Raw genomic sequence first — 21,789 nt, forward strand, 5'->3', positions numbered from 1 at the left:
CAACAATTTGAATCACAGTGACCCACTGCTGGAGTTTTTATTTTTACCTGGACATCTAAGTGTCCCCTAGCAATTGTCCTAGTCCTTCATTCCTTTGCCTGCCTCTGGTCCTCCCCAATACACACTACATTACACTTTGCTTTGAAAGGGGCCTATGAGCCTAAATTTCTTCTCCTTTCTTCTTTGTTAAAATTCTTTTCCTCCCCTGCAATGCACACCCATCCTCTCAAAACAGATCTCAGTAAAATATTAGGAAGAAGGTTTCACATCTCCTTGGGCCCAGTCATCCTCCTTTTTAATATTTATTTATTAATTTTTTCCCTCTGGGGTGATTTACTGGTTGACTTTGATTTCAGGGCTCTGTAACCTCAAATTATTACCTACTCAGAGTGAGGGAGTAAAGGATCTGAGCTGTTAGATTATTCCCAATTTGGGAAGTAAATTATTTTTGTATAAACTTATAGACATTCATGTGGCAGAGGATTATATCTACAGTGGGAAATAAAAGCATGATATTTTGAATCAATGATTCCCTATGACCCATAGGCTAAAATCTAGGCTTCTGGATCTGGCAATGAAGGACTGACACAAATTGTCCTAACTTTTTCTTATCTAGCTTATTTTTCTCACCTCTGTGAACCTCACTGTGGGTGTGGTCCGCCTAGCATTCCATGATGATTCTAGATCTTTACCTTTATTTAATGTTGCTTCTACCTGAAATGCCCTCTTATTTTCATTCTGAATATCTAAATCCTTTCCAAGAGCTTCAAACCTTCTCAGTTCTCTTCCATGAACGTTCTCATTTACCTTCCTAGTTTCCAGTCAGAGCACTTAAACTTTTCTTTACCATTTATTGAGATTTAATTGTATAATAGCTTGAGTTGTTTCCTGTTAATATTGATTTGTCTGTGTTTTCGTGTTTACAGATGTATGCTCTTTGAGGGCAAGATGGTATATTGGTCTTCAAGGTATCATAATGCAATGTTTCCTGCATTGTGGGTTCCTAATTACCATTTACTGGTTGATGATTTATTAGTATGTAAATTATCTGGGAACAGACCCTATATTCCTAAAGTATTTAATAGTATTTGCATGCCAGACATCTGAGCTGATGATGACGACTTCAGAACTAGGTATGAAAACCATTATTTATTTATGACTGGGCTTTCCTGGTGGCGCAGTGGTTGGGAGTCCGCCTGCCGATGCAGGGGACGCGGGTTTGTGCCCCGGTCCGGGGGGGTCCCGCGTGCCGCGTAGCGGCTGGGCCCGTGAGCCATGGCCGCTGAGCCATGGCCGCTGAGCCTGCGCGTCCGGAGCCTGTGCTCCGCGACGGGAGAGGCCCCAATAGTGAGAGGCGCGTGTACCGTAAAAAAAAAAAAAAAAAAAAAAAACTATGACTGCTAAAATACAGATATACCACATGGTGGCACCAAAGGTGCATCATTATTTTTGTAGCTTTTGTGTTATATTGTACTTCAGTCTACCAGAAATTATAATTATCGTATTAGCACATTGAAAAATATTTTTAAATATCTAACTAATAATTAAACTTAGTAGAGTGTTATAGAATGAGAATTTCTTAGTATAGAAACATTCAAAAAGATCTTTGCATCTTTACTTGTCTGTTTTTACAAAAGATGTCTTTAAGTTCTAGAACTCCTATATATTGTTTTGGAATCAGATTCTTCTTCCTTCACTGTCTTATCCCTCTATACTCTAAAAATTTCATGAGCATTAGAAGCTGTTCTTTGACATTTGGGTTTTGAGATGGGGGTCATTGGTGGCTCACAGATTATTATGTTGTGTAGAATGTGAACCTAATCAAATTCCAGCTGTTAATGGTATGTGTAGTTCTTTTGCAGACAGGCTTCTTAAGCATGTTGCCTAAGTTTAATTTCCATGTGTAAAGTCATACTTAAAGTATGTAAACTGAAACAGATGTTAGTACTCTGAGAATGCATTTGGTGCATGAAGGAACAGTTCCCTAACCTCTTATTCCATCCCCATTTTATTTTGAAAGCCCTTTGAATAGAAAAGGGCCTCTGGAGAGCCATCTAGTATCTTTGACCCCATTAGTGAGTAGCAGTTTATTACTGGGAAACAGTTGCCCAAATAAATGTTGGATTTTGCTTTAAAATCCTTCCTTGATAACCATATGATTTTCTTTCCTTCCCTGTAAGCTTTGTTTATTCTTTAATTAGCAAGCTGTTCACTCTAATGATACAAGTTTTCTTAAAACCAAACTAACTCTCACTGATATTATCATTTAATAATAACTAAACTTCTATTTTCCTAAAGATTAGCAGTAATAAAGGCAGATTTTTATGTAACGCCTATGTACCTTCTCAAGTATCAGATATTTAAATACTATATTTGGAAGTATTCTAATATCTGATTTATGTTGATGATAGTTTATAGAGTTCTAACCACACAGAATTTGTGCTTCCAATAGTTTTCCCCATAAAGGTAGAGTTATTATTAGTTATTAACTACTTTCTTTTCCTTTATATCTTCTTCTTTCCCCCTCCCCCCTTTTTCTCTTTTCAAAGATATTGTTAAGGGCCTACCTCAGGTTCTGTGCTATGCTCAGAAAGGATTAAGAAAGATCCTTATCTTAAGGAACATTCAATGTAACTTAGGAAAGAAGCACAAATTAAAAATTTCTGACAGTGCAGGACAGCCAACCCATAATCTAGGGGAACGAAAGAAAACTTTATAGAAGAGAAGTTATCGTAGGTAAGTGTTGAATGATAGAGGGGAATTTCTCTAGGCAGTGAAGGGAACAACAAGTTTTTGAGGCAGCAGAATGGATTAGCACTAGTGTGATGGGTTTGTGGAACATAAGGACTCTAGTTTCGTTTTCTTACAGATACATGGAAGGAGTAACTAGGTAGCGAGAAAGAATTGATAGAAAGGGAAATTCCCTGGCAGTCCAGTGGTTAAGACTCCACGCTTCCACTGCTGGGGGCCTGGGTTCAATCCTTGGCTGGGGAACTAAGACCCCACAAGCTGCATGGCGCTGTCAAACAAAAAAACAAAAAAGAAAATGCCCAGCAAAAGTGCCCGCACTACCTTGTGCTCCGGCCCACCCCCCGCAAAAAAAAGAATTGAAAGAAAGGGTGAGACCAGATTTAGTTTTGTCTAAAGGTTTGGAAATATAAATGCAAAATCATTTTTTAATTAAAAATTAGAGATTATAGTTTTAAAGTTTTGATATATGTTTTGATTTATGAAAAAGTTTTGATTCATGTTATTTCAAGGTGATAATACATGACCTTTTTTCCTTCATAGTAAAAACTTAATAGGTATCATAACAGCTGATGTTCTTAAGTTAGTGAGTTACCTTCTACATGTATCAGTAAAATATATCAGTGACTAAAAATTTATGCAGTTCCATGTATATTCACATATTTTTGTCTTGTTAAATAAACATACAAGTGTCCTTGAATTTGTCATTATATTTAACTGTTCAAGGCCATAGGTATTTAGCTTCTAGATTAAGAAGCAAAGCTTTAGTGAAAAATGTATATTGTGCATTTGTATAATTATAATACATATGTATAATTATAATGCTGTGTTGGTAATTAATTGATAATTTGGCCTTTATTAATGGTCAACTTAGATGGCTAAATGATAGCTCTAGTATATATTAAATGTAACAGAAATAACTTAATTATCTGTAGTATTTTCCTCACAAAACCAAATTCAAAATGTATGTGGAGAAACTTGCATTCAAAAAATATATTCTATGTTATTTTGTCTAGCTAGCTTTTAGAATCATTGGTGGAAGTGTTTCAGGAGCTCTGTTTTTTCGATACATAATGCTATTTTTCTATCTTATAAAAATAAATTTTCCTACTTCTGGTTTTAGTATTTGTTTTATTCTCATATATACATCTTTTGGTCCTGCCACTATAGTCTTAGTTACATGGAAAGAAATGATGTTATTTGTTGGAATATATGTTATTTGTTGGGATGTATGTGGATATTGGAAGTTTGCCCTGAAAGTATTTTATATATACTATTTTTCTATTGGATCAGAATAAAACATACTTCTAATTTAAGAGAGAAGCATTCATATTGCTCACTTACATTTAATGACTGATATTGAGCCCACTCTTTTTCTTATCCTGAATTATAATTCTAAAATAAATAGATTCTAAGTGCTCTATTTTCCATCTTAAAGTTTCCATCAAACTATGGTTAGGGATTGAATAGAAAACTATTATGACATTCTTTAAGTTTTCTAGTCTGTTTGAGAGGTCATAAATAATAGTAAAGCTTCAGTAATTTCACTTATGGAAGTCACTTGAAAAAATAATTGTCTAATAATTTAGTCATAAATAAATTATCTTATAAAGGGGTGTTATAAAGATTGTATTTTTATTTTAACATTAAAACAATTCTATTTTTAGGGTGAAGTGAATATTTTGTTTTGTTTTGTTTTGTTTTTTTTGCGGTACGCGAGCCTCTCACTGTTGTGGCCTCTCCTGTTGCGGAGCACAGGCTCCGAACGCACAGGCTCAGCGGCCATGGCTCACGGGCCCAGCCGCTCTGCGGCATGTGGGATCTTCCCGGACTGGGGCACAAACCTGTGTCCCCTGCATCGGCAGGCAGACTCTCAACCACTGTGCCACCAGGGCAGCCCTGAAGTGAATAGTTTTTAAAGGAATTAAGTGGTAGTTTTAATCTGAATTTTTCCATTTACTTAAGGTTTCCCACTCTGCCTCCAAATTAGAAGTAGAATCTAACTCTCATTTCCAGATCTTCTCAAAGTATTAAGGAGAAACGAAAGATAATTTCCTTGTTTCACTAACCCCTTACACAATATTATAAGATGAACAGTGCTAATTGAGCAATTAGACTTGCATTTCTGATTGACTAGGGCATATGTCTTGGCATTGAGTGGATATATAAAAAATCAATAAAATGTAAGGGTATTTCTCTAATTCTGTGAGCAGAATCTATCCTGTGTCATTTTGTGAGTGTAATTTTCTGATGAAAAAGGAAATACTCGTGACTTTCAGAAAGAAGTTTCACTAAATGAGAATAAATGCCATGAAGTGAAAATTTTATAAGCACAACTTCAAATAAGAGAATGGATTCATGCTGATTTTCAAGTGAAGGACTGTAGTCATAAAAATTAAACTTGTAAATACTCAGACCATGGACACCCTCAGTTATTTCACTTTCTTTTGACTGTTTCCAAGCTGGGCTTCTACAACCAAAGTCAAGAGGACCAGATGAATAAACAATCCAGTTCATTACATCAAAACATCTGATAGGGCTTCCCTGGTGGCGCAGTGGTTGAGAGTCCGCCTGCCAATGCAGGGGACACAGGTTCGTGCCCTGGTCTGGGAAGATCCCAAATGCCGCAGAGTGGCTGGGCCCGTGAGCTGTGGCCGCTGAGCCTGTGTGTCCGGAGCTTGTGCTCTGCAACAGGAGAGGCCACAACAGTGAGAAGCCCGCGTACTACAAAAAAAAAAAAAAAAAAAAAATCTGATAGATTTACAAATATTCCTGGATAACTCAGGATAATGCGGTTAAATGATTGTGTCTGGATTTATATGGAGTGCCTTTCATCACTATATTCCACTGTGGGTCTACCTGAGGTCAAGGGAATAGTAGAGGTGGCGATTGTGTCTTGTATGGCTTCTATCCAGTGTTTAGAAAGATGATTTAAAGTAAGGCTAACGGTAAAAAGATAAATTAGTATATCTGAATCATAGTATTTTAATTTTTATTATATTCCAATATCTTTATTGATATAAAAATTCCTATTTATTTTTGAGATATAATTGACATATAACATTGTGTAAGTTTGAGATGTACAGTGTGATTGGATACATTTATATTACATTCCAATTTAAAGAATGACTATTAAAAGTCACAATGGTCACTGAATTTTATACTCTGGGTTGCTTTCCTTTTTATGATTTATATCCTGTGTTCTTCAGACCAGTATTAAGAATTAATAACCACAGAATTTTTTTTAAAAAACAGCTTCTTTGAGGTATAATTGACAAATAAAGTGTATATATTTAAGGTATACAACTTGATGTTTTCATAGTCACACATGTTTTTTAAGAGTCAGATTTGAATGAAGTTTGTCAAATCTATTTACATAGCAATGCTATGTACTTTCTTTTGACATCACACCATCTGAGAGGCAAAAAGCAAAACTGTGTACATGTCCAGGCACTATAGTTTATACAATGGGCAGCATGTGAATGTCTGTGAGATTGAATTAATTTTCCTTTAGCTTCAGCTTCAGCTATAGCCTCTTATTTCAGATTAAGTATTACTATTATTTTTACTCAGATTTGTATTCACTTACTTTTGTCCTTCACTCAGAAAGAATATTGGCATTCTCACTTGAAATGAGTCCCTTGTGCTAAATAATTGGCTAAATAATATAGCACATCTTTTTACAATCCCAGACATTAGAGTGGATTGCATCTTGATCTGTAAATTAAGCACATGAATCTGGGTCAAGGGTGGCCAGGTAAACAGAACCAGTCAACCCAATCTTGGTTTGAACAGCCTTAAGTAACACACTCTACTTTCACCATCCAAAATACTGTGTCCATCCTCAGTGAAAGATCTTTAAGCTGCCATAACAAGATTTGGAGTTTAAGTTGCTATTATTGGAAAAGCAACTATAATATTTTTCTTTTCCCAGAAAATGAAAAACAGAGAAACTCTCATTTCCTCACTATATGTCTTAAAGCAAAAGAAAATGGAGCTTGCCTTTGTTCAGTATACAGTAGTGTCAGTAAAGAAGTGTAGTGTTGCTGTAGTATTCCTGCAAGTTAATTTATTTGTTGCTTTAGAAAGAGATTCTGTTTCCATTAAAATTATGTCTCTGGGTAGGTGATTCATAAGCAGAGGACCTGGACATGGAATCAGTCTCTTGAGCCTGTTTACATTGTTAATCATGCACAGCTGCTGAGTTGATGGAGGATTTTGGACTTTTCAAAGGTAGAAAAAAATCTTATATTTTTCAGTTAAAATGTTAGATAATGGTCACATTTAACCAATATCAAGTAACATAATAGCTTAGAGTACTGGAGAAGGTGGATATCCCTTTCCATGTGTGGTGAACCTCTTTTTAGGTATTTTGAACTTGGCTTTTAGCACATTTCAAAAACCTTTCCTTTGATACAAAACAGCTGTAGCTATGTTTTGAGTGATATAAACATTCCCCTCCACCTCATCCTTATTCTTACACTTTCCAGGCTCAAGGCAAAGGATTTAAAAACTTTTCAGTTTCTTCTTATCATGCATTTCCTAAAATTATTTGTGTTTTTAACAAAATAAAACTTTATAAGAACCTTTTACAGAGATGCAGTTTGAATGCTTACTTGAAGCAAATAACCTAAAAATGATTGAAACACTGTACCATTTTCTTGAAAATTTAGTGTAATCTTAAAACATCCTCCTATGGTATAGCCATTAACAAGCTTTCAAATGTGTTTTTTTGCTGGGGAAGAACTTGGCCAGCACAGACAAGACAAATTAATACATGCTCAATAGATATTTGGCTTGAAACAGGCAAACCAATTATAATTCTTTTCTCTTTGAGTTTACAGGAAGTGATCCAGTTTCTTCAACCCCTATAAATTATAGCTCCATCTTTCTCACTTTTGTGATGATTTGTCTCTGGGCTCTTTGAATAATGTTAAGATCTTGCATCATCATTCATGAATTTCCCACACTTTAGAAGCTGTATTCACAAATTAATAGCTTTTTTTGGCATCTTGTATTGGAATAACATCATGTACAAGTGGCTTTTAATATATAAGTAATCCAGGCTAAACCAACTTTCAAGCAGTTTTCCTAGTTACATGGCTAGAGGTCAGAGCTGGGTCAATCATGTTTAATTACAGAACTTTTTTTGTACTGAAATTTTCTTCTAAGACCTCAAGGAGTGCATTTTCTTGTGGAGCTTAAGCAGGGGGACGAACTTGATTTTAGACTAAGGAGAAGTGCAAGGATAAGATTATAATTTGTGGCAGGAAATATGCACTAAAACTAATTTTTTAGATTTTAGCAATATATGCTTTTTTTTTAATATATGCTTTTTTGATGGTCTTGGATATTTCTGAACATAGTCAGCTATTAGTAGTGTCTGAGATGGAATTATCTCAGTGATGGAGTCTACCACCTCTTCATTTTATTTGTGAAATACATAGTTACCAAAAAATACAGTACTTTAGAAGAAATATATCTTAAAAAGCATTAAATCCATGTTTTTAGAAGCATAGCTTAAAAATTAAGATGAGATTGAAATTAAAATTGGCAATTTCCAACACATTTTGATAATGGATTTTATTTATTACTTTGAACTTATTTCTTTAGTCATTCATTTATTAAAAGATATAATGTTAGCACTTGAAAATATGAAAATTGATTACTGTTTGTGAATAACTTTGGTCTTAGCTGAAATAAGTTATCTGCATATTTCCTTTAATCATTGTATGATGTGGTTGCAAATACTCTAGAAAGAGCTAAGCTATTCATATTCATTGCTTTGAAAATAAATTAAGAATTTCAAATGATGCAACAGATTAATTCATTAGTCCAAAAAATAGTTCCTAAAGGACCATAAATGTTGACTAAGTTTTGACAGTGGTTTTAAAAGTTATCAGAAAAACCTTGGGACAACAGAGATTTTTGACTGAAATGCACTGTAATTCTATATTAGATTCATGCTTATGGATACCCAGATGGTTTTACATGCATTTTCCACTGTGAGCATGAAATAAATTGTGTGCAAGAGTTTGTCTTTTTTAATTTAGCACAGTATTACGTTATATACCTCTGCTTCATATTTTAACAAAGTTCTTTTGGGTCTCTATTTCCTGCATGCCTCCCCAGTGGCCAATAAGTACAATGTTCTATACAATGCAGTAAACTTAAATTCTGTGACACTAAGCTTTGTTCAAGGGTAATTTAATTGCAAATGGATATCCTATGTCATTGTTTTTGTGTGTGTGTGCTTCTTTTTTTTAATTTTCACTCAATTAATTTGAATATTTTCCAGTTAGTAATAAATATATTGATAAAAATGGCTAATATTTATGGAGAACCTCCTATATGCCAGCAAAGTACTTTTACTGGATTATCTGATTTATTTCTCACAGCTAACCTATAAAGTTAATAACCTATACAGTTACTATCATTGTGTAGACAAGAAAACTGAGATACACTGATATTAAATAATTCATCCAAAATTATATACTTAGCAAATGGCAGAACCAGTATTTGTATCTAGTCTGTCTCTAGAGCCCTTGCTTAGCCTCTCTTAATAGGAAAAAATTAGAAGGATGTAAATATGTGATAATGAAATTAGTGTGAACCACCTGTCTTCTTATGCACAAAACATAAACAAGAAAAGCAAGTGTATTTGGCTTAAAATAAAATATTTTGTAAAAAGCAGAACACCCAAGTTCCACATTTTTTAAAGAATTTCTTTTGAATAAAAAAGGTAGTATGTGCATATAAATGAAAAACCAGACATTTAACCAAAGAAAAATACGAAGAATACCTGTAGACAATCTGACACTATTGACATAAATACTATATCTCTTTAGATACCTTACATGTATACATTTTGTATATTATTGATTTTTTACAAATATAGAACCTTGCCATGTATGTTTTATAATTTGCAGTGTTTTCTCCAACAATTCATTACGTCAGAACACCTCAGACTCATATGTGTACTTGGATAACTTAGGATAATGTGGTTAATTGATTGTGTTAAGTGGCTACATGCCACTGTGGAATTATCTTTTCTACATGAGATCAAGGGAATAGTACAGATGGTGATTGTATTTTATATGGCAGATAATTAGATGGATTTTTACCTCTAATATACCTCTATTGACTAATTAGGCTGTTTCAACTTTATTATAGCAAAAAGTGTGATTAATTACTAAAATGATATATATCTGAAAACATCTGAAAAAAGTTCAAAATATTATAATATACCTAAAATGTTATAAAAAGTTATAATAAATGCATACACTATTTGGGGATATTTATTTTAGTCCAAAGAGTTCTTTTACCCAAATCATTGTGTCTACTAGCTTGCTTTCAGTCTTGCTTTTGAAACTGTATGCTAATTATAGAGCTTGTATCCATTAGACATAGCTGTGGAGAAGGAGAAAAAAATGAATCATATTATCCATGAAGCCAATGATTCTCAACCTTGACTGCGTACTGGTTTTACATGGAGAGCTTTGAAAATGCTAATGACAGAGACTCTGATTTAATTATTCTGGGCTGTAGCCTGGACAACATGTTTTTAAAAGCTCTGCAGGTACTGATAATATTAAATATTGGTGAGATTGAGGAGCAACTGGAAATCTCATACAATGCAGGTGGACAGGTATAATGGTACAACTGCTTTGGAAAACAGTTTGTTTCTTATAAAGTTAAACATATACCTGCCACATGACCCAGCAGTTCCACTTGTAGGTGTTTATTTAGAGAAATGAAAATGTATGATTACACTAAGATTTGTACAGCCAAGGCTGAGGACCACTGATATAAGTGGATTAGAGTAAGAGCAAATTGTGTTGTGCAAAGTTTGGGCCTGGACACATGTGGAGAATTAGAAAACAGTGTCCTAATACCACCTTGAATTAAATTTATCAAGTTTCACCTTTATCTTCATCTCCAAGTGTACTGATGTGGAGATTGAGATCCATGGGAGCCAAGTGTCTATGTTCAAACAATCATAACGATAGAACTAGGGCTAAAACGCTGAGAAAAGATAAGGCTTTTCTCTTGGTTTGCCTTGGATACTACCCTGGTGGCACTCCCTCTATTCTCCCTTTTTTTTTTTTTTGCGTTACACGGGCCTCTCACTGTTGTGGTCTCTCCTGTTGCGGAGCACAGGCTCCGGACACGCAGGCTCAGCGGCCATGACTCACGGGACCAGCCGCTCCGCGGCATGTGGGATCTTCCCAGACCGGGGCATGAACCCATGTCCCCTGCATCGGCAGGCGGACTCTCAACCACTGCGTCACCAGGGAAGCCCTATTCTCCCTTTTTGGTGGCTTTGCAAAAACTTGGCTTGTCAGAAGGAGCGTGCCTGTTCAATGTAAGAAGAACAAGGTCTCTTACTGGCACCTGCTCTTTTGCTAACAACTAATACCTTATCTGAGCTCCAGAGGCTCCCCTCTTCTTCAAACATTTCTTCAACCATGAAGCCCCCATTGTTACATAGTCCACTTGAAGTTTATCTTGACCCTATACCACTTGACAATGAATACAAGGGCAGGGTTCCTTTCTTGGGTACGTTACGCGATGAATCTAGCTGTGCTCACCCCAGGTACTCTACTCGGTGGGATTATATGCACTTTGGGTATCATGTGCAATCTGCTGTTTTCTCCACTTGTAAGTTTTGTTTTTCATAAACCTCACTTTATACTTATACAATATGTTCCTAGGGCTATTTTTTGTTTCCCTTGAACAATAGTTGTTGTCCATGAAGGGAAACACATTACTGTGATTTCTTTGCTAAAGATGTGTTAGTTCAACTGGAAATATCTACTTTTTGGGTTGTTAAGTCACTAGCAGAGCTAGTAATTGGTAACTCTGGCCTCTGCCAGCCACCACTAAAAGACCAGTAACTCAGAATTCCCAAAATAATGCATTTGCTAAGAAAGAAAAAGCTAGAGGAGATAATTTGGGGAGCTATCAACATTTCTGAATGTCCTAGATACTGGAGCATTTTTGCTGGATCATGGTTTTATTTTTCCCTTCTTTTTCTTTTATGTTGCATTCTTGATATGGACTTTCTGAGCTCTCTGAGCCTAGTATGGGTGCACCAATATTCTGGCTAGAAATGTTTTTTTGTTTGTTTGTTTTTTGTGGTACGCGGGCCTCTCACTGTTGTGGCCTCTCCTGTTGCGGAGCACAGGCTCCGGACGCGCAGACTCAGTGGCCATGGCTCACGGGCCCAGCCGCTCCACGGCATGTGGGATCCTCCCGGACCGGACTGGGGCATGAACCCGTGTCCCCTGCATCGGCAGGCGGACTCTCAACCACTGCGCCACCCGGGAAGCCCTAGAAATGTTTTTTAAGATTTAAAACTTAAGTGACATAGTGTAGAAGGAAGAGAGTAGCCACAAGGTAAAGGATTAAAAAATGAAATTAAAAAGAGAATTTCCATTAATGACTAGGTTATTTAAAACCAATTTTTCTGTTAAGAATGATTATAAAATTTGGTTAAAATATGAAGAAGAAGAGAGCATCTATATGAAGTCATCAGATGGGTACTAATTATTTTTAAGCCAAGAGCTGAAAGAAGAGGGAAACTAGCAAAAATGAGCCCAGCATTTGGGCATACTTTCTGCCTCAAGGAAATTGTAGATTTCAAAAGTGAAAGTAGTGATTGGAAGATTGAGAAGCTGAAGAAAGCTGCTTTGTATTATAGAGATTGAAGAATAAAAATTGGAATTGAGGATTTGTCAAGGAGGTAGGTGCCTGGTAAATAGCCTATCTTCTCAGTTGGAACCATCAAGTGCTGCATCCTAGAGTAAGGGTAAACCAGAAATAGACTAGTCATGAAGACCAGGAACTGAAGGCAGTTTCAAATTATCTTGATCTCTAATTAGATTAAAGCAAACTTTTCTTTAGTCCCAAATTCTCTGGAAGAAGGTAACACCACCCAGATTCTCAGATTATCTTTACAATGTTTTAAAATCTGCAGTGTTCATCACCCAATAAAAATCTAATTCATTCATATAGAGAGAAAAGAATTGACCCAAGCTAAGGATGATAGAATATATTCTCAGGAGTTCCAGATGCTGCTGTTATCCAACATAGACTTTAAAATAACTGTGATTAATAGTCAAGGAGGAAGAATTTTGGCAGAGAACTTAAAAAATCAAATGGAAATTCTAGAACTCAAAATAAACATCTGAAATTTAGACCTCAATGGATGGCTTAACAGCATATTTGGTACAACTAAAGAGAGAATTAGTAATTTGGTATATAGAGAATAAGAAAATGTTAATTTAAGACAGCAGCACAGAAACAAATAAATAGAAAAAGTAGAAAAAGAATATAAGAGATATGTAAGACAAAGTGCAAAGGTCTGATATATGTGCAGTTGGAATTCCAGAAGAAGAAAGAAAATGGAACAAAAGGAATATTTGAGGAGATAATGACTGAGAAATTTCCGAAACCAATTGAAGAAATCAAGCCATGTATTCAAGAAGTGCTATGGATTCTGAGCAGAATAAATATGAAGGAAAAAAACATATCTAGGCAAATCATAGTAAAACTGCTGAAAACCATAGCAAAAAGAGAAAATTATAATATCAGACCAAGAGAGTTATTATTGCCAATTGAGCCACAATGTCTCCCAGTTGACTTTTTAACAGAAACAATGGAAAGCAGAAGGTACTGGAATGATGATAACTCAGTGCAAAACAAATATTATATGTAATTAATATGTATCAGCCACAACATTCTATAAAATACATCCTTCAAAAAGGAGGATGATATAAAGATTTTAGGATAAACAAAGACTGAAAGAATTTATACCCAGAAGATCTGTACTAAAAGAAATAGCAATGAAGTACTTCATGCAGAAAGAAAATAATTCTACCTGGAAGCATAAAAATGCAGAAAGAGATGAAAATTTATGGGAAGAATAAAGATATGGATATATCTAAATGATATTTATTGTATTAGCCAATACTAATAATATGCTACTGGTTTAAGAACATATAACAAAAACAGCATAAAATATGAGAGAGGAGAAAGAGAATTCAATTATTCTAAAGTCTTTAAATTGTCTAAGAAATGGTAAAAATACTGTATGACTTAAAAGAATTAAGGATACATATTGTAATTATAGAGCAACTTTTAATAGAATAAAGAATGTGTAACTAAATAGCTAATATAGAAGAAAATGAAACAAAACTACATAAATCAAAATAATGCAAGAAAAGAAACATACTAATATGGAAGATTAACCCAAATAGACCAATTATTACATTAAATTTAAACATAAAATATACCAATAAAAGACAAAGATTGTCCAACTGGATAGAAAAACAAATCTCAACCATATTCTCCTCCAGTACTCACAGGTTAAGTGTAAGCATACAGAAATGCTGAATGAAAAAGAACTGAAGAAGATATATCATGCAATCAGCAACCAAAAGAAAGCTGGTGTAACTAAACTAACATAAGACAAATTAGACTACAAAGCAAGAAACATTATAAGTGATAAGGAGAGATAAGTTATAATGACATGTGTCAATATTTTAGAAAAATATAATAATTTAAAACTGTATATCATGAAAAAGCTTCAAACTATATAAAGCAAACATTGATTGTAATAAATGTAAACATGGACAAAAACAATTAAAGTGAGAGACTTTGCTATAACTTCTCTAAGTAATGATAGATTGAGCATAGAAGAATATATGAGTAATAACAGGCATCATCCAATATGTAAATATGTTTACACACATGTAAAACTGAACCCAGAAACTGCAGAATACTTATAAAAAATATTTGCCATGTGCTTGGCCATAAAGCAAGTCTCAACACATTTCATCAGCTTGAACATCAAAATATATTCATTGAGCACAGCTGAATTATGCTAGAAATCAATGACTAAATATCAACTAGAAAATTTCCAAGCATTTGGAAATTAAGAAATGCCATTATGAATAACTCATGGGTTTAAAGAAAAATTTCCATGGAGATTAGAAAACATTTCAAACTGAATGCTAATGAAAATATGACATATTAAAATTTGTGGAATGCAGCTAAAGCCCTGCTTTGAGGTAAACTTATAGTCTTGAGGAAGTATATTGTAGAAGAAAGGCTAAAAATAAATGATTCATCTCAAACTCATTAAGCAGCCAATTAAACTCAAAGAAAGAATAAAACACATAAAAAGGGTAAGAGCAGAAGTTAATAAAATAGGAAAAATATGCAATAGAGAAAATAAAAAAGGCAAAATTGGATTCTTATAAAAGACTAGTAAAATTGATAAATCTTTGGTGTGACTAATTAAGGAAAAGAGAAAGAAGGCACAAATGTCCAAAATTGGAATGAAAAAGAGGACATCACCACAGATACTACAGACATTAAAACAATGATAAGGGAATATTATAAGCAAATTTATGCTAACACATTTGAAAATTTAGAGCAAATTTCTTAAAAACTCAACCTAACAAAACTGACATGAATGAAAGAGAAAATATGAATCCTACCAGATATTAAAGAAATAGAATCAGTAATTGAAAGCCTTCCCACCTGGGATTATGTTTTACCTTCAAATCTCCAGTACCAAGTAGGATGCCTTGTTCATAGTAGTGCTCATGTAATACTAGTTGAATGACTATATCTAGTCTCTGGTATTGAAATATTCTTACTGTACTGCTTATATTTGTTTATACATCTGTCTGTCCTATTAAACCATGATCTACTTGAATGGAGCGTGATATCTTAGCTATCTTTGTATCCCCAGCATCCAGGACTAGCACTTATAACTGGTCAGTAAAAGTTTGTTGAATAATTGCATTAAAAAGGAAGAGAACTACTAATGTTTACTGAGTGCCTTCTACACACCAGGATCTGTGCTAGGAACCTGTACATAATTATCTTACTCTTTTGAGAAGTAATTTTTAAAATTATTTTTTCACAGTGTTTATTATTTTTTCTCTTTTTTGTTAAAATTTTTAAAAATTGAAGTATTTTTGACATACAATATTATATGTTATAGGTGTACAATATAGTGATTTACAATTTTGAAACATTATACTCCATTTATAGTTATTATAAAATATTGGTTATATTCCCTGTGTTGTACAATGTATCTTTGTAGCTTATTTTATACATAATATCTTGTACCTCTTAATCCTCTTCCCCCTTTTCTCTCCCCACTGATAACCATTAGCTTGTTTTCTTTATCTGTGTCTATTTCTTTTTTGTTATATTCACTAGTTTGTTGTTAATTTTTATATTCCACATATTTGTGATTTCATACAGTATTTGTCTTTCTCTGTCTGACTTATTTCACTTAGCATAATGCCCTCCAAGTCTATCCATGTTGCTGCAAATTGCAAAATTTCATTCTTTTTTATGGCTGAGTAGTATTTCATTGTATATAAATACCACATTTTCTTTATCCATTCATCTGTTGATGGACATTTAAGTTGCTTCCATATCTTGGCAATTGTTAATAATATTGCTATGAACATTGAGGGGTATGTATCTTTTCAAATTGGTGTTTTTGTTGTTTTTGGCTATATACATAGGAGTGGAATTGCTGGGTCATATGGTAGTTCTAATTTTAGTTTTTTGAGAAACCACCATACTGTTTTCCACAGCTGCTGCACCAGTTTACATTCCCACCAACAGTGCAGTGTACGAGGGTTCCATTTTCTCCACATGCTCACCAATGTTTGTTATTTGTGCTCTCTTTGATGACGGCCATTCTGACAGGTGTGAGGTTATATCTTATTGTGGTTCTGATTTACATTTCCCTGATAATTAGCAAGTATTGTTGAGTGTCTTTTCATGTTCCTGTTAGCCATTTGCATTTATTTCCTCTTTGGAAAAATGTCTATTCAGTTCTTCTGCCCATTTTGAAATTGGGTTCTTTGTTTTTTTGATGTTGAATGTATGAGCTGTTTATATATGTTTGATGTTAATCTCTTATTGGTCATGTCATTTGTAAATATTTTCTCCCATCCAGTAGGTGGTCTTTTTATTTTGTCTATGGTTTCCTTTGCTGTGCAAAAGCTTTTAAGTTTAATTAGGTCCCATTTATTGTTGTTGTTTTTTCTATTTCCTTTGCTTTAGGAGACAGATACAAAAAATATTGCTAGGATTTATGTCAAAGATAATGAGAGACAAATTTTTGGTCCTATGAGAGGACTACATTAGCTAATTAATTTGCTCATGCTCATAAGTGGCAGAGCCAGGTTTTGAATCTGAACTGTCTTCAAAGCCCATTTCTCTCCACTATACTAGTGGTTTCCAAATTTACTGCATGTATCCTAGGGGAGGTCAACCAAAGAAAGAAATTTTAGAAAGGAGCAAACTGAGAATGAGAGAGGTTAAATAATTTGAGATCACACACTTCAGCTTTTTCATCTAGTACATTTATCATTAAGAAAATATTTATAAATTTCTTAAACTTTATAAAGTTTAGTAAAGCTGATACCGGTAAGAAATTCAGACCAAATGGTAATAAAGTTTTCTATATCAGGATAAAATATCAAAAAGAGATATTTGAGTATATTTCTTACTCAAATATCCTGATTCCCATCTAGTAGATGCTTTATATATATTCTTTGTTAATAGTACATTCTAAATACCAACAGAATAGCAACAAAAATATGTAGCTACCCCTTTTCATGCAAAGTTGTGAAATTAGCCAATAACCTCTTAAGAATGGCTTTCTATAGTACCTTTGTTCCAAATTTTACTTAGAAATGTGAACTATCAGCTATATTTTCCCAAAACTGTTAATTAAAACAAATAGTTTAGTAGCGATAAGAAATTTCAAGTTGCACCTGGCATCTCTAAGATAAAAACCAAAAGGAGAGCTTATGGAGCTTATTGATACTTTTTTTTGTGTGCGTGATCAATTACAAGTATATGCCTAGAAGTGGTTTTTAAAAATAGAAGAGACTAAAGTTTGGTCTACAAATTATATGTGAAATTGGAAACTATTAATTGATGAAAATTCTTTCATTGCTTTCCAGCTTATATCTACATTATGCTTTTCTTTATAAATTCATTTCATTCTAATTCATAACGTAAAAATTATCCTCATTCAAAGGACCATGAAAAGTGTGAAAAAACTTAAATGATGTTAAAAAGTGTTCAAGAAGTATGATACAGAACTTGTCAACATCTTAGGCACTTTTGGATAGTTTCTTATCTTTTATTTAAAGTATTTCTGTAGTATGTGGAAATGACTTTATTGACTTTGAAAATTTGTTTAGATGATCATGCTTATAGTGTCTCAGAAATTTCTCTGGTATCTTTTTAATCTAAAGAGCTTTGTGGAAGCTTTGATAACAAGTATTGTACTCTAAACAAATAAATTCTGGAGCTGCTATAAACCATCTCATGAAAAGACAAACCTAAAATGAGCGACTAAAATAAAGTGGGTAAATCAAGACTAGTTACTGTCCAATCTAGTTTAGAGTAGGTTTAGTGTCATGAGCAAAATGTGACTATCTGGGACAGGAACCATTTTTAATTAGGTAGAATTAGCTTTCTGTGAGCTTCATCTCATTCTATTGCACACCTTTTTTCCTACCGTCTTGTCTCTCAATCTTCGTGCCTTTCTAAGCTTGTAGAGGAGGAGAATGTTTTATGAGTCTCTGACTTTGTGTATTTATTTATTTATTTATTTATTTTTTGCGGTATGCGGGCCTCTCACTGTTGTGGCCTCTCCCGTTGCGGAGCACAGGCTCTGGACGCGCTGGCTCAGCGGCCATGGCTCACGTGCCCAGCCGCTCCGCGGCACGTGGGATCTTCCCGGACCGGGGCACGAACCCGCGTCCCCTGCATCGGCAGGAGGACTCTCAACCACTGCGCCACCAGGGAAGCCCTGACTTTGTGTATTTAGTTTGCTGAGTTAACCCATCTTAGATTGGTTTGTTATAACAGAATACCTTAGACTGGGTGGCTTCAACAGCAAACATGTATTTCTCACAGTTCTGGAGGCTGAAGTTTGAGATCAGTGTACCAACATGGTTGGGTTCTTTGTAAAGGCCCTCTTCCTAGTTTGCGGATGGCCATCTTCTCACTGTATCTTCACATGGCAGAGACCAAAGAGAGGAACCAAGTTCTCTTGTGTCTGTCTTTATAAGGGCACTAATCCCATCTTGTGGGTTTCACACTCATGACCTAGTTATCTCCCAATGGCTCTATCTCTAAATAGCAACACGTTGGGGATTAGAATTTTTAATACATACGTTTTTGGGGGGCATGATCATTTCATCCATTGCATAACTTTTCCAAGTGTATCTGTATTTTAAAAGGGAACATTTGTATGAAGAACCTTAAAGGAATTTTCTTATTTTTCAGAAGCTTCCTGATATTCCTTAATCTTGTCATGTAGATATCTCTCATAGTGCATCACCTTCTGCAACTAGGTTAAGGTCAACATTGTCCAGGAACAACTTAACTTTTCTGTGAGAGGGATAAACCTTTGAAAACAAATACAATAACGACTAGTAAGCAATTATAGGGATTGGTTGCTACCGAAACTTGTTATTGAGAGGTGTGCCCAAGGGGAGGCCTAATATAGTTTCTGATTAATATAGTTCAGCAGAGGGAAATTGCCTACTAAGGTTGGGGAAGCATAAAATATGTGGCTGAGAAGGAGTGAAAATTAAGTGGACAGAATGTCTTTTAATGCACTAACAGCAGGCAGGCAGCTGGGAGTTAGTGTGTGGTGAAGGCCCTGTTTGCCGTGAATAGCCAGACAATATTTCTTGCCACTGTAACTGAGATATATTGAGGGAATTTTTGCATTAAGTAAGGGCACTGGCAAGTTCATTTCTTCTGGCATTCTAGGAATAGCATACTAAAGAGAAGGCGTGTAAATAGAGGGGTAACAACTAGTTATTGAAAGATGCACTTATCAGTTTATGACTAATGTTTTTTGTAGATTAGGAGTTTGTTTGCATCACTGTTGTCCACAGGAATCCAACTTTAAATCTCCCTGTTATAAACAGCAGTCCTCACACCATGAACCCATCCTATCAACCATCAGACATTATACAGATACTGCTTTGACAATGATTCACATTCTCTTTCTGGGTAGAAATGAAAGTTTTGTAAAATTTAAGTAGAGATGTTAGACTGTAGAAAGACAGGTCTCTGTAGTTCTAGCCAGTATTCAAGCTGATAAAAATACTTAAAAAACGAATTAATGGGAATGTGTAAAAACCTTTAAAATATGAAAATTTCCAATTACTATAAAATGGGACATGGTCTAATCCTATTTAGTTATTAGTTTTCTTTCATTTTACAGTTAATTTTTTTTTCCCCATCTTTATTGGAGTATAAGGGCATTACAATGTTGTGTTAGTTTCTACTGTACAACAAAGTGAATCAGCTATATGTGTACATATATCCCCATATCCCCTCCCTCTTGAGCCTCCCTCCCACCCTCCCTATCCCATCCCTCTAGGTCGTCACAAAGCACTGAGCTGATCTCCCTGTGCTATGCAGCATCTTCCCACTAGCCATCCATTTTTTTTTTTTTTTTTTTTGCGGTACAAGGGCCTCTCACTGTTGTGGCCTCTCCTGTTGCGGAGCACAGGCTCTGGATGCGCAGGCTCAGCGGCCATGGCTCACGGGCCCAGCCGCTCCACGGCATGTGGGATCTCCCCCTACTGGGGCACGAACCCGTGTACCCTGCATTGGCAGGCGGACTTTCAACCACTGTACCAGCAGGGAAGCCCTAGCCATCCATTTTATATTTGGTAGTGCATATATGTCAGTGCTACTCCCTCACTTCATCCCAGCTTCCTCGTCTCCTCCGTTCCCTCAAATCTGTTCTCTGCATCTGCATCTTTATTCTTGCCCTGCCACTAGGTTCATCAGTACCACTTTTTAAAATTCCATATATATGTGTTTAGCATATGGTATTTGTTTTTCTCTTTCTAACTTACTTCAATCTGCATGACAGATTCTAGGTCCATCCACCTCACTACAAATAACTCAATTTCGTTTCTTTTTATGGCTGAGTAATATTCCATTGTATATATGTGCCACATCTTCTTTATCCTTTCATCTATTGATGGACATTTAGGTTGATTCCATGTCTTGGCTATTGTAAATAGTGCTGCAGTGAACATTGTGGTACCTGACTCTTTTTGAATTATGGTTTTCTCAGGGTACATGCCCAGTAGTGGGATTGCTGTGTCATATGGTAGTTCTATTTTTAGTTTTTAAGGAACCTCCATACTGTTCTGCATAGTGGCTGTATCAATTTACATTCCCACTAACAGTGCAGGAGGGTTCCCTTTTCTCCACACCCTCTCCAGCATTTATTGTTTGTAGACTTTTTGATGATGGCCATTCTGACTAGTGTGAGGTGATATCTCATCGTGGTTTTGATTTGCATTTCTCTAATGATTAGTGATGTTGAGCATCTTTTCATGTATTTGTTGGCCATCTGTGTATCTTCTTTGGAGAAATGTCTATTTAGGTCTTCCACCCATTTTTGGATTGGGTTTTTTGTTTTTATGATATTGAGCTGCATGAGCTGCTTGTATATTTTGGAGATTAATCCTTTGTCAGTTGCTTTGTTTGCAAATATTTTCTCCCATCCTGAGGGTTGTCATTTCATCTTGTTTATGGTTTCCTTTGCTATGCAAAAGCTTTTAAGTTTCATTAGGTCCCATTTGTTTATTTGCTTTTATTTCTCTTATTCTAGGAGGTGGGTCAAAAAAGATCTTGCTGTGATTTATGTCATAGAGTGTTCTGCCTATGTTTTCCTCTAAGAGTTCTATAGTGTCTGGCCTTACAGTTAGGTCTTTAATCCATTTTGGGTTTATTTTTGTGTATGGTGTTAGGGTGTGTTTTAATTTCATTCTTCTACATGTAGCTATCTGGTTTTCCCAGTACCACTTATTGAAGAGGCTGTCTTTTCTCCATTGTACGTTCTTGCCTCCTTTATCAAAAATAAGGTGACCATATGTGCGTGGGTTTGTCTGTGGGCTTTCTATCCTGTTCCATTGATATATCTTTCTGTGTTTGTGCCAGTACCAT

At 35.1% G+C, this 21,789-nt stretch overlaps 1 long non-coding RNA gene across 3 annotated transcripts in view; it reads left to right on the plus strand.

The window, feature by feature from the left end:
- The window catches only part of LOC113630578 (uncharacterized), a 118,864-nt gene that overhangs the window by 7,789 nt on the left and 89,286 nt on the right, over positions 1–21,789 (plus strand). The window contains exon 3 of one of the 3 annotated variants that reach the window (XR_003437024.1): positions 6,874–7,292. The exons of the other annotated variants lie outside the window; for them this stretch is intronic. This is a non-coding gene — a long non-coding RNA (uncharacterized LOC113630578). Of the gene's footprint in view, positions 1–6,873; positions 7,293–21,789 lie in introns of those variants that run through there. 3 annotated transcript variants of the gene reach the window in all.

Source organism: Aethalodelphis obliquidens, unplaced genomic scaffold, assembly GCF_003676395.1.
Source record: "Aethalodelphis obliquidens isolate GAN/ISIS:26980383/991018 unplaced genomic scaffold, ASM367639v1 scaffold2, whole genome shotgun sequence".
Lineage (NCBI taxonomy): Eukaryota > Metazoa > Chordata > Mammalia > Artiodactyla > Delphinidae > Aethalodelphis > Aethalodelphis obliquidens.